The sequence below is a fragment of the Melopsittacus undulatus genome, chromosome Z (assembly GCF_012275295.1).
Source record: "Melopsittacus undulatus isolate bMelUnd1 chromosome Z, bMelUnd1.mat.Z, whole genome shotgun sequence".
Classification (NCBI taxonomy): Eukaryota; Metazoa; Chordata; class Aves; order Psittaciformes; family Psittaculidae; genus Melopsittacus; species Melopsittacus undulatus.
Genome location: NC_047557.1, coordinates 35,905,487 through 35,920,698, shown reverse-complemented (window position 1 = coordinate 35,920,698; position 15,212 = coordinate 35,905,487). Strand labels below are relative to the sequence as shown.

At 38.9% G+C, this 15,212-nt stretch overlaps 1 protein-coding gene across 1 annotated transcript in view; it reads left to right on the top strand.

The window, feature by feature from the left end:
* SLC24A2 (solute carrier family 24 member 2) overlaps positions 1 to 15,212 on the top strand; it is a 115,375-nt gene that overhangs the window by 68,684 nt on the left and 31,479 nt on the right. The window lies entirely within an intron of this gene.

Genomic DNA, 15,212 nt, shown 5'->3' with positions numbered 1-15,212 from the left:
CAGCACTTTTGAAAACTAGGTATTATAATTAAGTTTACCAGGTAACTCAGTGATGTTCATTATTTTTTACTTGATTCATTATTGTTCATTATTATTGACTTGAGTCAATATGGATTGATAGAGATGGTTGTAATGGATAAATCTTACTTAAATTACTCCACAGTAAAATTTTCTTCAGGATTTCTTTATTCATAATACTTTGCTGATTGTTTTGTTTTTTTGGTGTTTTTTTTTTCTCTCCAAACTCATATAGTTGCCTGGAATTAACACTCTTCAAAAAATGGAAGACAAAAGTCTTGCAGCCTTTAAATAAATTACTGCAAAGCAGTAACAACCTGCATGTTTCATTAAAATTGACACACTGTGTAGTTAAAAAAGGGAAAAAAATTAACCTACTTACATTTGCAGTAAATATTGTATTTTAATGCACAACTTTTCATGAAGAAATGGCTAAAAGACACTGGAAAACACCCTATGTATCTGCAGACATCTAAGTTAGTGTTAATATTAAAGGAGCTAATATTTCAAATTTCCACCAACTTCATAAAATTCATATTCTAATTAATGAGAGCATGAAAGTGCCAGTATGGGAGTGCATTCAATATATATTTTTCTATGTGGAACTCAGGTTTTATTTTTTTACAGATATGCCCAGATATGTAGGAGAAATGTGAAAAAAAAATCCACCCACTTTTCTGTCCCACATTATAGTCATTAACCTTTTTTGAACCACCAGCTCATTTGTAGGCAGATTTGCCTTTCAGTATCTTTTGCACTGCAGGCAGTTTGGAAGGCAGACACAGGGAGTATTGAAAATCTGTACTGAACACTCATTTTTTGCTGATATTTTGAGCTTTTAAGTGTCTGCATTCATTATTCTGTATTAAGATAATTCTGCAAACCTCCATAAAAGAAAATTTATTTTAGTTTGATGTAAATACTGTGGCTGGCCAAGGTAGGTAATACTGGTTAACAAATTTAGGTGGCAGTGTACTTGAATCCTACTGTCAATTGAAAAATGTGTTTGATAACAGATATGGGTGTCGGCTGTAGAATATTCATCATCTGTGTGGCTCTGTATAAATTTTATCTACTAAATTCTCACCATTATTTTGTGTTTTAATCTTCCTGCATACAATTAACATCAAATAATCATCTGATGCATCATGTTTACTTTGACACACCTTTACCATGGCTGCTAAATAATTTCTAAGCTGATAGCATTTCACTGTAAAGAATTAAAAGAAGGGGTTCAAGAGGTTGAGAGTATATGAGAATATTACAAAGTACCATTCTCAAAGAAAAAATGTTGAAAGGTGTATATCAAAGCTGATGCATACAGAGGTACTCTGGTACACATTGCACTTTGGCGTACTTCTTCTTGTCCTCCTCTTCCCGTTTCCTCTTTCCCCATTTTGCTACCATTTACACCTTTGTCTTACCTCATGCTGCATCTCACCTGCACCCAGATTCTTCTAGTCTCTTCCCTTAAGATGGCTTCCTTAGAGCTTGCTCTCCTGGGCTGCTTGGTCCGTCAGTCAAAGCACTTGCCAACCAGACGTCAGCAGCCCTGCAGCTGGCACAGCCAACCAAACTGGCTTTTCAGTCTTTGGAAAATCACTTGGAAAGTCTGGGAGCTCTGTGCTTGACTCTTCATTGCTTCCAGATCAAATATTGCAATTAGAAGTAAAATTACTAGCTGTTGCACTGCTACTGAAAATTTCAGCTTTTCTTTTTATGTCAGGAATAAAGTTCACTGATACATTCATAGAATTATAGTGTTATAGAATGATTTGGGTTGGTAAAGACCTTAAAGATCATCTAGTCCAATGTGGGCAGAGACACCTTTCACTAGACCAGGTTGCTCAAAGCCCCATCCAACTTGGCCTTGATCACTTCCAAGGGTTCTCTTGAACGTTTTCAAGGAATTATTCCCTTGAATATTTGCAAGAAAAATGTGGAGTATATAAAGGGACACTTCTCTGTCGATCAGAGTTCTGTGAGCTTTGAAAGACTGACAGAAAAGAAGTCCCATCTAAATCTTTTTGATAGCATAAGCACTGTAGACTGCATGAACAGGCTGTGTGACCATTAAAAAGGTCACCTGCAGAATGGTATTATTACATTAACATGCAGTGTACTCATAGAAAACCAGCTCATCATATTTACTCCTGAATAATTCATTTTTGAAGTCAGAACCAATCTCTGCTTTATTTGAAAGTCTCCTAAAAATGCACTTGATTGAAAGTAGGAAAATATGAAAAATTACCTTAAGAAGTTTTGACTTTATACAAAATGTAAACAGAGCGATCCTGAGACATGATTCCACACTCATGGACCTGTCCCTCCTTTTCTCTCTCCACAAAGTGTTTTTGCCATGGCTTGTACCTGTCTTGTGAAAGCCAGCTTGAAAGTCTGGAATCAGTGGGCTTGCAAATTGCTCCGCCCATGTCTGATGGTACTGTCGAGATCAGTACTGCTGCCAGATGTTTGCCACTCTGCATTAAAGCAGGAGTGCAGCCATGCAGTGGATTTAGCAGTCTAGACAAGGAAAGCTTCCCCTCTTCAAAATCTTGGTCTTAGCAAAAGCTTCTAAGAAGACAAGGCTCAGAGAATGTGCCGAGTATTCGTTAGTGGACATGAGCTTTAAATTACAGTTGAAACCTCATCATTTGTTAAAAATACAAATATCTGTATGACATTAGATTTTTGTTTGCTTTTGTCTTATTACAGAAGTAATGACCTTGCTACAGATCATTTCCTGAGGATTAAGATTAATGACTACTGTGCATCAGACTATCATCAACTCCCAGCCAGTCATTAATCCCCAGGAAATCCTGTGACATATTTGCCTCTGCTTAAGTGCTTGTCTGGCAATCCTTTATTCACCATGTAGTGAGCTGGACTGTTCATAACAGCATTACCCACATGTATAGGGACAACACCATCAGACCTGCTGTGTTGGTTAGACCCGAATACAAAATCCAAGCAACTTGCACAAAAAATCATAACAATCATTGATCATTTGTAGCTTTTTTTCTTCTGAGTCCTATAACACAGATACTTTTGTCTTAGTTTTGAAACAAACACTTATGGATTATGAAAGTGTAGGATTTACAAGGCAGAGGGCTGTTGTTTTGCAAAGGTTCCATGGGATATAGCCCTAGAGGGCAGAGGGGCCCAAGACTCTTGGTTAACATTCAAGGATCACCTGCTACAAGCTCAGGAGTGTTGCATCCCGACTAAAAGGAAGTGCAACAGGAGGGGCACAAGACCCCCTTGGATGGATAAGGAGCTGCTGAGAAAAATTCACAAGAAAAAAGAGGCTTATAAAAGGTGGAAGCAAGGACAGGCAGCCTGGAATGAATACAGGGATGTTGTCAGGGTAGTTAGGGACCAAGTTAGGAAAGCTAAGGCCCAATTGGAGCTGAGCTTGGCAAGGGATGTTAAAGATAATAGGAAGGGATTTTATAGGTATGTAGTGGCTAAAAAACAGACTAAGGACAATGTAGGCCCCCTCCGGAAGCTTTTGGGAGAACTGGCTACCCTGGATTTGGAGAAGGCTGAGGTTCTGAATGGCTTCTTTGCATCGGTCTTCACTGGCAAAGGCTCTGACCGCAGCACCCAAGTCTTGGAAGGTGGACACAGGGACTGTGAAAACCTAGACCTTGGGCCCACTGTAGGAGAAGATCTGGTTCGAGACCATCTTAAGAACCTGAATGTACACAAGTCCATGGGACCTGATGAAATCCATCCGCGGGTCCTGAAGGAGCTGGCGAATGAAGTTGCAAAGCCACTGGCCATCATATTTGAAAAATCATGGCAGACAGGTGAAGTTCCTGATGACTGGAAAAAGGGAAATATAACCCCCATTTTCAAGAAGGGGAAAATGGACGACCCAGGGAATTACAGACCAGTCAGTCTCACCTCTGTGCCTGGTGAAATCTGGGAGCAGATTCTCTTGGAAGGCATGCTAGGGCACATGAAAAACAACAAGGTGCTTGGTGACAGCCAGCATGGCTTTACTAGGGGGAAATCCTGCCTGACCAATTTGGTGGCCTTCTACGACGGGGCTACAAAAGTTATGGACAGGGGTGGAGCAGTTGATGTCATCTACCTGGACTTGTGCAAAGCGTTCAACACTGTCCCACATGATATCCTTGTCTCTAAATTGGAGTGTCATCAATTTGATAGGTGGAACGCTGTGTGGATAAAGAACTGGATGGGTGGGCACACGCAAAGAGTTGTGGTCAACGGTTCAATGTCCGGCTGGAGATCAGTAACGAGTGGTGTCCCTCAGGGATTGGTGTTGGGACCGGTCTTGTTTAATATCTTTGTCACTGACATGGACAATAGAATTGAGTGTGCCCTCAGCAAGTTTGCCGATGACACCAAGCTGTGTGGTTCCACTGATACGCTGGAAGGAAGGAATGCCATCCAGAGGGACCTTGACACACTTGTGAGGTGGGCTGATGCCAACCTCATGAAGTTTAACCATGCCAAGTGCAAGGTCCTACACCTGGGTCGGAGCAATCCCAGGCACAGCTACAGGTTGGACAAAAAGGAAATTCGTGGCAGTCCTGCAGAGAAGGACTTGGGGGTGTTAGTGGATGAGAAAATGAACATGAGCCAGCTTCAGTGTGCACTCACAGCCCAGAAAGCCAACCATATCCTGGGCTGCATCAAAGGGAGCGTGACCAGCAGGTTGAAGGAGGTGATCCTGCCCCTCTACTCTGCTCTTGTGAGACCTCACTTGGAGTACTGTGTGCAGTTCTGGTGTCCTCAACATAAAAAGGACATGGAGCTGTTAGAACATGTCCAGAGCAGGGCCACGAGGATGATCAGGGGACTGGAGCACCTCCCATATGAAGACAGGCTGAGAAAGTTGGGGCTGTTCAGTCTGGAGAAGAGAAGGCTGCATGGAATCTTGAGTGTACTTAGGCATACCCTTGGGCTTGCAAAGGAGTTCAGCATCCTTCTGCTTGCACACTTGTTCTTACCCAGCTTGTAACTTGTTCTTACCCAGCTTGCTTCCTCTGCTAGAGCATCAGGGAAAAACAGCCCTCTGCAGGGCACTTAGAGCATTTTGGCTTTCTCCTCTGCTGAAGGCTGAAATGTTTGCAAGAAACTTCAGCCAGAGAAGATGGGGGCTCCCTGCCAGACTCACATGCAAATTAATAGCTGTTATAGTCTAGCATCTTCTGTTTATCTCCATCCCATGGTATCTCATGGAATATAGAAGATAGGAAACCGATAAAAAGGGCAATTAGGCTTACCTTCAAAATGGAGTGTTGTTTTACAAAGGCAGATACTCATACCTTCTTCATGCAGCTAGCTTTACGGAATTTTTGTTTGTTTGATTGTTGTGACCAGTTGAATTGCAGAATTCAGCTAGTCCAACACCCTGCTCAGGAAGGATCAGCTGGAGAGGCTGCCTAGGACAGTGTTCAGCCATGTTTTGAATACTTCCACAGATTGAGACTCTATAGACTTTCTGGGACACCCATTCTAGTGTGTGACCATCATCACTGTATGAGGTGTTTTCTTATGTCCAGATGGAATTTTCTGGGTTTTAATTTGTGCCCATTGACTCTCCTGCTGTCAGTGGGTACTTCTGGAGAGTCTTATTCCTTCTTCTTTCTCTCCTGTCAGGTATTTATACATGTGGATAAGATCTCCCTGCACTTCTTTGGTTCAGACTGAACAAACCCAACTCTCTCAGCATCTCCTCACATGAGAGATGCTCCAGTTCCTCCATGATTTTTGTAGCCCAGTGCTGGACTTGCCCCAATATGTCCATGACTCTCCTGTACTGGTGAGCGCAGGACTGGACCCAGCACCCAGCTGTGTCTCACCAGCACAGATTGGAGAGAAAATATCACCACTCTTGACCTGTTGGCAGTGCTTTTCCTAATGGAGCCAAGGACGCTGTTGACTGCCTTTGCTGCAGACACATTGCTAGCTCAGCGTTCAGTTGCATGGTTCTTTACACAGTCATTAGCAAGAAAGTTTTTTCCTGGGGAACATTTTCAAGCGGCTGAGATTGGTGAAGTGAGGCACATCACTCTCCAGTGAGGCCTCCTTTCCTCTTTGGTTGAAATGAGTATTTTTAGTGATATTTCCAACATCAAACTGAATTTAGAAACTGTAGGTAGAACACTCCACGCTGCCAGAGTGAGCAGCAGCTGAATAGAAAACGTTGGTTCTGGGCAGATAAGGGCAGATTTATTTGAATAGGCTGAAATGGTATTTCAAATAGCCCTGTTAATTTCTGTCAGGAAGTAGAGAGAGAGAAATTAAATAGCTGTTTCCCCCTGAATCACTTAGGCTTTCAAAGCCAGAACTGGTTACCACTTCAGTTTACAAACTTCCATGCAGCACATATATGTCACTATAACAGTTGTGGAACCTGAGCTGTCTAAAAGATGTGTGTTTCTGGAAAAGATAAATTGGTATCTTAGGCTACTGAAGATGATTTTATTATAGAGTTTTGGTTCATCTGATTTATTTGAATGACAGTCATAACTGTATATCTATAACCTAAGAAGAAGACTTTCAAAGTCTGAAGTATTTTACTGAATGGGTTTATTTAGCAAATATGCAGGGATAGCTTCATCCTTGTCATATTTTGGGGATGTTGGTCTTTATATTTCTAAAGACAGTGGCTGCACTCCCATGACTGTAGACTGAGCTGATTTGCAATTTTTGTTCTGTCCATACAATGTGCTTACAATTAATGACAGGTATCAAAATTGGTATGTTTTTGTTATACATAACTTGGGGTGCAAAGATATCCTTACAAATTTCTCAGAATGGGCAGTTCAATGTCAAAATGTAGTGTTTTGTTGTGATGCTCTCAAACTGTGGCAATAAATGTCACGTCTGCTTAATTTCAGATGTGTTCCAATGGTTCCAAAATACAGAGAGAAGGCAGCACTAATTGCTAGCTTCACTGGTAGAATTTCTAGCTACTTAAAAACTGAAGAGCAGGTCTCCCTTTAAAAGCTGTAATGCTCTTTGTATGTAGCATATTTTAAATAATGGACGTTTTCTGATGCATTTTTAAAATTTATTTTTGAAAATCTGAAATTTAATCCTTGTGTTTGTTTTGTGGTAAATGTCAGGTTTTACAACAATTTATTTCTGCATGCTGTATTTCATTCTTTTAACTGGAATCTAGTCAAGCTGCTCTCTGCAGGCAAAATTCTTGGTTCTCATCTCCATATTTTCCAGTGATGCCCTGTTCCTGAGACAGCATGTTATTCTTTGGATTCCCTACAAAGTGTACAACCAAGACATGAATATTTAAATACAAGCATGATCCCAGAGCAGGGTACATCTGTCATGACTATGCATTTCCATGCTTAATAGCTTCAGCTTCATTTTAAGTTCCTTCCTAACTCTGGATTTCTTTGTTAGAAATATGAAGACCATGAATAATTTGTAAACCTGTACAGATCAGGGAATAGTAGTAGATATGAGGGACTTCCTACTGAAACTGAAAGTGGAAGATTTCCTTTAGAACAGTTTGCATATGGTAGATGACTTTATCGTCCACAGGTTAGTTGGCTGGATAGAGAGGAATGCATGCTGCCCTTGCATTATGCTTCTTGGACATGCTGAAAAACAGATCCACTGAAATTTATTGCAGTTGAAGATGTGTGTGTCCAGTATCCCACAGTGCCTGGACCCAGAAACACTAATGTAAAATCCTGACATCATCAGAATCAGTAGTAAAGCTCCCAGTATCATCAGCAGGATGAGGTTTGCACTTCTGTATCTTGGAATTCCCATTTTCATGAATACTTGAAAATTCTATGAAGATAATGCCATTTTCAGAGCCAGTGAGAATTGTTTTTAATCAGGCAGGATCTGTTCTGTTACAGACCAGTTGTATTTTGGTGTCATTACATTTTAGAGAATGTATGGCACTCGTCTTTAAGATTTTGGTAGCTGATGGCACAAGAGTAATTTACATGTGAAAGAAGATGGAAAAAGCAACAAATCCCTCAGGAGCAAGTAACTTAATTGTTTACTTAAATAAAAAACAAACAAACCAAAAACCAAACCAAAACAAGCAAAAAAACCAAACCAAATAAACAAAAAATTAAAAAAAATAAAAAAATCCCTCAGCTAAAAGTATCAAAAGCAGATTCTGACACATAATAGTAACTTAAATTACTTTATTCTCATGTGTGTATTAAAAACATGCCATTGATCACCTCCTTAAAATATCTGATCTTTAACTCTATGATTTAAAACCCTGTAGATACTTTGACAAATTTCCTTTTTTCACCACACAAAGATTTGCTAGACAGTATGGACTGTAAGAACAGTGGGATTTTGGTCTTCATTTTAATATTGCATTAAGAGCAAAGTAATAAGGCAGATCTTTCTGGGGGTGTTATGACTATCCTGAGCTGCCCAGAACTCTATTGGTGTGATTGCAGAAATTTTTAATTATATTTCTATTCACACTACAATTTGATAGAATTGCAGTAAACTAATTAGAATAAAAGCAGACAACTTTAATAAGATTATTATCATGACAAAAACACCTACAATAAGAAACAGAGTAAGGACACGTGAGGAGAGAGAACAGGAATAGAAGATTTGAGATTTAAAGACAAGATGAAAGGTAAACACATGTGTTTTTAGAGCTCAGATGCACAAAGTATTACATAATTTAGTTACTCCCAGTGTATTGCCTACTGGTCAAGTACCTGGAAGTCTTCATTCATATGGTTTTCTTTATTTGCTTAGGACAGTTAATAAAGCAGCACTGGTAGCAGCATAATCCAAGAAGATGTAATTCCAAAATGCATGCAACTGTTACTTTTTACTATGTTACTGAGATCCAAAAGAAGTTGCTTTGTATTTTCCACTGCACCAGCTCAGGGACAAAGCCTCTATTCTGCAAGAAATGGCAGCTTGAAGGTCCACAAGTGAAAATGTAGTCTACAACATTCAATTATAAACTCCATAAGAGAAAAAGTCTTTTGCTTTTTAAAACAGCATTTCTTTTCTCTCCTCTTCATTCTGCAGTCATAATACACATGAAGTCCAACAGCAGTCCCAGTCTATCTCAAATGGGGTATAAGTACTTTATGAAAAGGCTAAGAAGTTTATGGGATTCATAAAAGGTGGCAATCAAAATTAAAATTAGGTTCTCCAAGAGAAAATTAATTAAAAAGAAAATCCTTTCTTTTTAAAAATTGCAATGCCTGATACCCTTCAGTTTGTGGGATTGTGTTTTGTCTCAAATAGTCTATGCTCAAAGCCATCATCATAGAATCAACTATGTTGAAAAGACTTCTAAGATCATCAAGTCCAACCGGTACCCCAGCACTGCCAAGTCCACCACTAAACCATGTCACTAAGGACCTCATCTGCATGCATTTTCTTGACATTTCTAGGGATGGTGTTTCCACCACTTCCCTGAGCATTCTGTTCCAATGCTTAATCACCCTTTCAATGAAGAAAATTTTCCTAATTTCCAGTCTAAACCTCCTCTGGAGCAGCTTGAGGCCGTTACCTCTTGTCCTGTCTCTTGTTACTTGGGAGAAGAGACCAGCCACTACCTCCATCCATCCTCCTTTCAGGTAGTTATAGAGAGCAGTAAAGTTCCCCCTTAAACTTCACTTCTCCACACTACACAACCCCAGTTTACTCTTTTATTAGAGATCTGCTAGAGGTTAGGACTCTCATTTTATACCTGTAATGTTAATCTCTACTGCATCTTTTACAAATTTTTAGCACTGAGAGTTCTTTGTTCCTAATCTAACATCACTGATGAAACCAAATCAAGCTTTGATTCCAATTTAGATTAGATAGCCACTACAACTTATCTAGGAAGACTTTAGATGTGGCTTCATGTTTTATTTATGGATGAGTCTCTGATCATCTAATTGAATTTTCTCAAGACCTTGACAGCTAGAAGAAACAGTAAAGATTAGGGAAAGACAAGCTAGTCCTTCTTGATGATATAATATGAATTCCTCTATGTTCTTTGGTGTAACTCCTCAGCCTTCTTTTAAAAAAATGCAATTAAGAAAAAGGAGATTCTTTTGAGCCTGATGACAACAGAAAGTATAAATCAGAGGTCATGTGAAAAAGATTCAAAGGGGAAGAGTGGATTACCAAATTAATGTCCTTAATTATCAGGAACTTGCTGACTTTCAGAATTATGTATGCAGCCTCTTACACAAAAAATTCACATCTGTTTTGAATAGTTTGTTAGGCTTCCTGTCTACATTCTTTTTGATAATTATTTGCTGGTTTTTAAATTGCAGTTCTTGGCTGCATGCTCATTCTTAATTTCATTATCAGTTTTGAGGCCTTACTCTCTCATTTCACTTCTCCCTTACATCTTACATATTTAGCCTTTTGTTAGGTTCAATTTATGGGTATGAAAACTCAGGAAAAATATATGCTCTCCATCTGCTTGCTCCAGAATGCCTCACAAGTCCTTTTAAGGTGAGCTCCCACTGATGCTCATACAGAATTATGCCTTACGCCTTCATGATTGTGGAAGTCAAACACAAGGAAGGTCAAGTAAATGCAATGGTGGATTTGCACTGAAAGTTCAGGGATTGTCTTCAGTAATTTCTTTTTAGCAGTTTTGCTTTGAATAAAAGATCTGTCAAGTTTGAAGCTATTTAATCACCTTGGAGATTTTTTTGTGACATGATTTGTTATACAAATATGATTTTTATGCAAAGTGAAAATGTTATACTTATCAAAAAAAACCCCACAATGCATTACTTTATTTTGAGAGTATGAGTATGCATTCTTCATGAAGGGGTACGTATGTCTAGCAATGCAAGTTACTATCTCTAAAATAGCTGTTTGTCTTATTTTGAGAAACTCTGAGCACGGATTATTTCTAACATAATGTGTATCAAAAGATCTTTGGAGAAGGAAAACAAAGAGAAATACTGGCATGCTCTCCTTCTATGGCAGCACTTTTTAAAGTGCTTAAAAAGCAGAAATAAGTATTTCATAACAGACTGTACCTACAATACTTAGTGAGTGAATTTTGAAAATAGACTGAGTAATTAGGTATATTGTTTCACAGAATGGTAGAATCATAGAATAGTTTGGTTTGGAAGAGACCTTTAAAGGTTGTCTAGTCCAACCCATCCTGCAATGAGCAGTGACATCTTCAGTTAGACGGGTTGCTCCAAAACCCATCTAGCCTGAATATTTCCAGGGATGGGGCATCTACCACCTCTCCAGTGTCTCACCACCCTCACAGTGAAAAACTTCTTCTACTCTAAATCTAGCCTCTTTTATTTTAAAACAATTACCCCTCGTCCTATTGCACTAGGTTCCACTAAAAATTTTGTTCCCATCTTTTTTCTATTCTCCTTCTAAGTACTGAAAGGCTCAAATGAGGCATTCCCAGGGCCTTCTCTTCTCCGGGCTGAATAACCCCAGTTCTCTCAGCCTTTTCTTATATGAGAGGTGTTCCATCCCCCTGATCATTTCTGTGGTCCTCTTAGGGACCCTCTCCAGCAGGTCTTTCCTGTACTGAGGACTCCAGAGCTGGACACTGTACTTCTTGTGGAGTCTTGCCAGAGCAGAGCAGGTGGGCAGAATCACCTCCCTGCCCTGCTGGTCACACTTCTTTTGATGCAGCTCAAGGTACAGTTGGCTTTCTGGGCTCAAGGTACAGTTGGCTTTCTGGGCTGTGAGCACACACTGCTGGCTCATGTTCAGTTTCTCATCCACAAGTACCCACAAGTCCCTCTCTGCAGCACTGCTCTCAACCCCTTCATCCTCTAGCCTGTATTGACAGCTTATCTCTGACCCAGGTGCAAGACCTTGCACTTGGCCTTGTTGAACCTCATGCTGTTCCCATGGGCCCACTTCTTGAGCTTGTCCAGGTCCCTCTGGATAGCATCCATCTCTTGGGTGTGTCAACAGTACCACTCAGCTTCGTGTCATCTGCAAACTTGCTGATGATGCACCCCGTCTCAGTGTCTGTGTCATTTATGATGATATTAAACAGTACTGGTCCCATTATGGACCCCTGGAGGACAGTGATCACCTGTCACTGATCTCCATCCAGACGTTGACCCACTGACCACTAAATCGCTTGAATGTGACCATCTAACCAAACAATCTATCTGCCAAATTCACATGTCTCCAATTTAGAGAGAAGGGTGTTGCTGGAGACCATGCCAAAGATGACAGCTGTAGCTCTTCATTTGTCCACTGGCAAAATCATGTTTCAAATTTCAAAATCATTTGCTGCTGGCAAAATCATGTTTCAAATTTAGTTATTGATTTGAAATTAAAAATAATATAGCACTTTTGACTAACATTATTCTTGTTTACTTTGACATTGTGTGGTACCTACATACACTGGAGAGAACAGTAGGTAATAAAGCAAATATTGTAATCCCTCACAAGTGTCAGACTGGATTATCAGGAACCCTCTGTTCTTTTCTGGTGTAAAAATATGCAGAACAGAAAAAACAAATTCAATGACTGTCACTGTTGAGGATCAGCTGTTAAGCTGCATCCTTCATGCTTTTTGTTTCATGTGACAAGGAGGGATGAAGATACTGGCTGTCAGTCTGAGAACACATAGCATGTTCATGAAACTGGAATTGTCAAATTTTAGTAGTGATGGATTTGGGTTATTTTTTTAAGTACCCTTTGTCACAGTATTTCAGATTTCCAATTCCATTTAGAGTCAGGTTTTTTTTAAAGCTGAGAACTTTTTCCAATGCTATATTTTTTTTCAACAAGTACTTCAATTCAGCTTCAGCTTACTTAGAGTCATATTGAACAGAATCTTATTATTTAAAAAATAAATGCCAAAGATCAGATTTTACAGCAGAAGCCAGTAACATATATTGGAGTCAGACTGTATAAAAGCAGGCCTTTCATGTTGCTGAGCAACGCTGACCCAAATGATCTTGAAATCCACAAAATAATTCATATGAATATGTGCAGCTGATGTTTTCTGGCATCATTATTGTGCATTGCAGTCAGTGGGCTGGTGATTATATAAAATGTTCTGCTCTGGGTATAGGACTATAAAGGCTTGGAGGAATGCAATCACCAGCAAGATTAGAGTTTTCCTGGAAATAATGTTGCTAACTGCAAGAATTAACCTAGTTTAATCCTTGGCATGTTGAATTGCTGAAGTGCCCAGGATATGATTATCATCAGCATCATACACTCTCATGCATCTCTTTATTTCTTTTCTCTTTCACCTCTGCAGAAGTTCATAGTGTCCTTTTTTCTTCCCTGTTTTTCTTGTATCTCTCACTTCAGATGGGAAGCAAACAGATCTAAATTGGATTGCCATTATATCAAGTGCCCTGCCTTTCTGCTGCTGCTTTTATTTGCTATGGAGATACAGCATAATTCGTGATTGTTGTTGGCTGCCTCTGAAACCTCTTCTGCTTCATCTGTTAAATCAGAGGCCTCATGCTCATCATCATCCTGTTAATTCTTAAGTTTGTTGCTATGCTAGAAACTTCATCTCAACTTTGTCCTTCTGCACCCCCATTCTTACTCCATGATTTATACAGCCCCTACATGGCAGTGTTGTTTCCTGCATGTACTTCCTTTTCCCTGATTACTCTTGCACTCCTTTTGGCATATGTTTTCTAATCCTGCCTCATCCTCCAGCGGATCAATCACCCCAGTTCTAGGAAAGTGGACCCCAGACACCTCAAGGCAAATATTAGTACGAATAAGTTGAAGCAAAGGTTCTGACTGTAGAGTCATCAGATACTGAGCCCCGATTAAACAGCACATGTAGTCTCAAATGCTTGTATGCAGGGAAGACCATACAGAAGTTACTGGGAACTCTTCCCCGGTCAGCAATACAAATCTTTAAGAAAAATGTCAAGATGGTAGGATAATAGCTTCTTTTATGTAAAAACAGCTACAAAGATTATTTTGTAACCCTAGGAACATTTTTACAAAAGAGTATATGTGTTATACACCATTATAAAGCAATATATTAAAATATGTCTTTAAATAACAGCTTCCTTTGCTTCAAGAGAGACTTAGAGTAATGTCATATTCTATTGGTTATAATTATATGCAAGTAAGACACTCCATTGTATGAGTAAGAGTACATCAGTATTTGTAACTGGTTTTGATAAAGTATGTCTATCAAAAAATTATAAGAATCCAATCATAATTATTTTTAAAATGTAACAGTGCTAATATCCTGTATTTTTTAGTTACATGTCATAAAGTGTTCTGTGACTCTGCAAATGATGTAAGAAGTGTTAATTTGGCAGATTCAGGTATCTGCAAATAGGTTAAAAAACAACAGATCTTTCAAAGTGTCAGATTTGCACATCATCACAGAATTTTACCATTAAAAATTAATAGCCAGGCTTCTATTGAAATTAACCTCTGTGGAAAAATATTGAAAGCTCATGAGGTATGTAGGCTAAAAACAAAGCAATTGGACAGCATTTGTACATTTAAGTGCTTTATCTGATTCATAAGCATAAAGAGAGAATATTTCCAAGGAAAACTGCACTTCTGGAACTGTTAGGTATCCATTTTTTAATGTTTACACCTCTCAAAGGTTAGATGCTCAGAAGATCAGTTTTAAGGCTTTACATAAAACGATGAGTGAAATCATCCACAAATTCCGTATATGAATCATTTGCAAATTCTTTCTTGAGCTCAATTTTAATTTTTCCTGTTTGTAGACCTACATTAATTACTGTATTTTATATATATGTTTATAAATATAGCAACATCTGAAGAAAAAAGTAATTTCAATCAATATCACACAGAAAAATAATAGTACCCTTAAAGATCTGGAGATCTCTGCATTCCATTCTTTTCTCTGCCTTGCTAGAATAGAGTAATGCAATATCATCAGATCTATTTAATTATTTAATTTAGGTCTCATGCCACCCAATGCAATAAATACAGTTTTTTTCTGATTTCACAAGTGACAAAAGTTGTTGCATTAAAAAACCCTGTAAAGCAAGTCAACATCAGCACTGGTTTGTGGAAGCATTGTGAACAATTCCTTAGGTTATATGTTTTGAGATTTTTTTATTCAGTTTGGATGCATAAATATTTGAGTGCTTGACCTGGGGAATGTGTAAAGAACTTAGTTTCCAAAGTTCATGCTGATTAAGTACTGCCTATATTTGTTTTATTTCCTACATGAGGCAACAGATTGGAAGGCTAAATTTTAGATTTCAGTGCTTCTG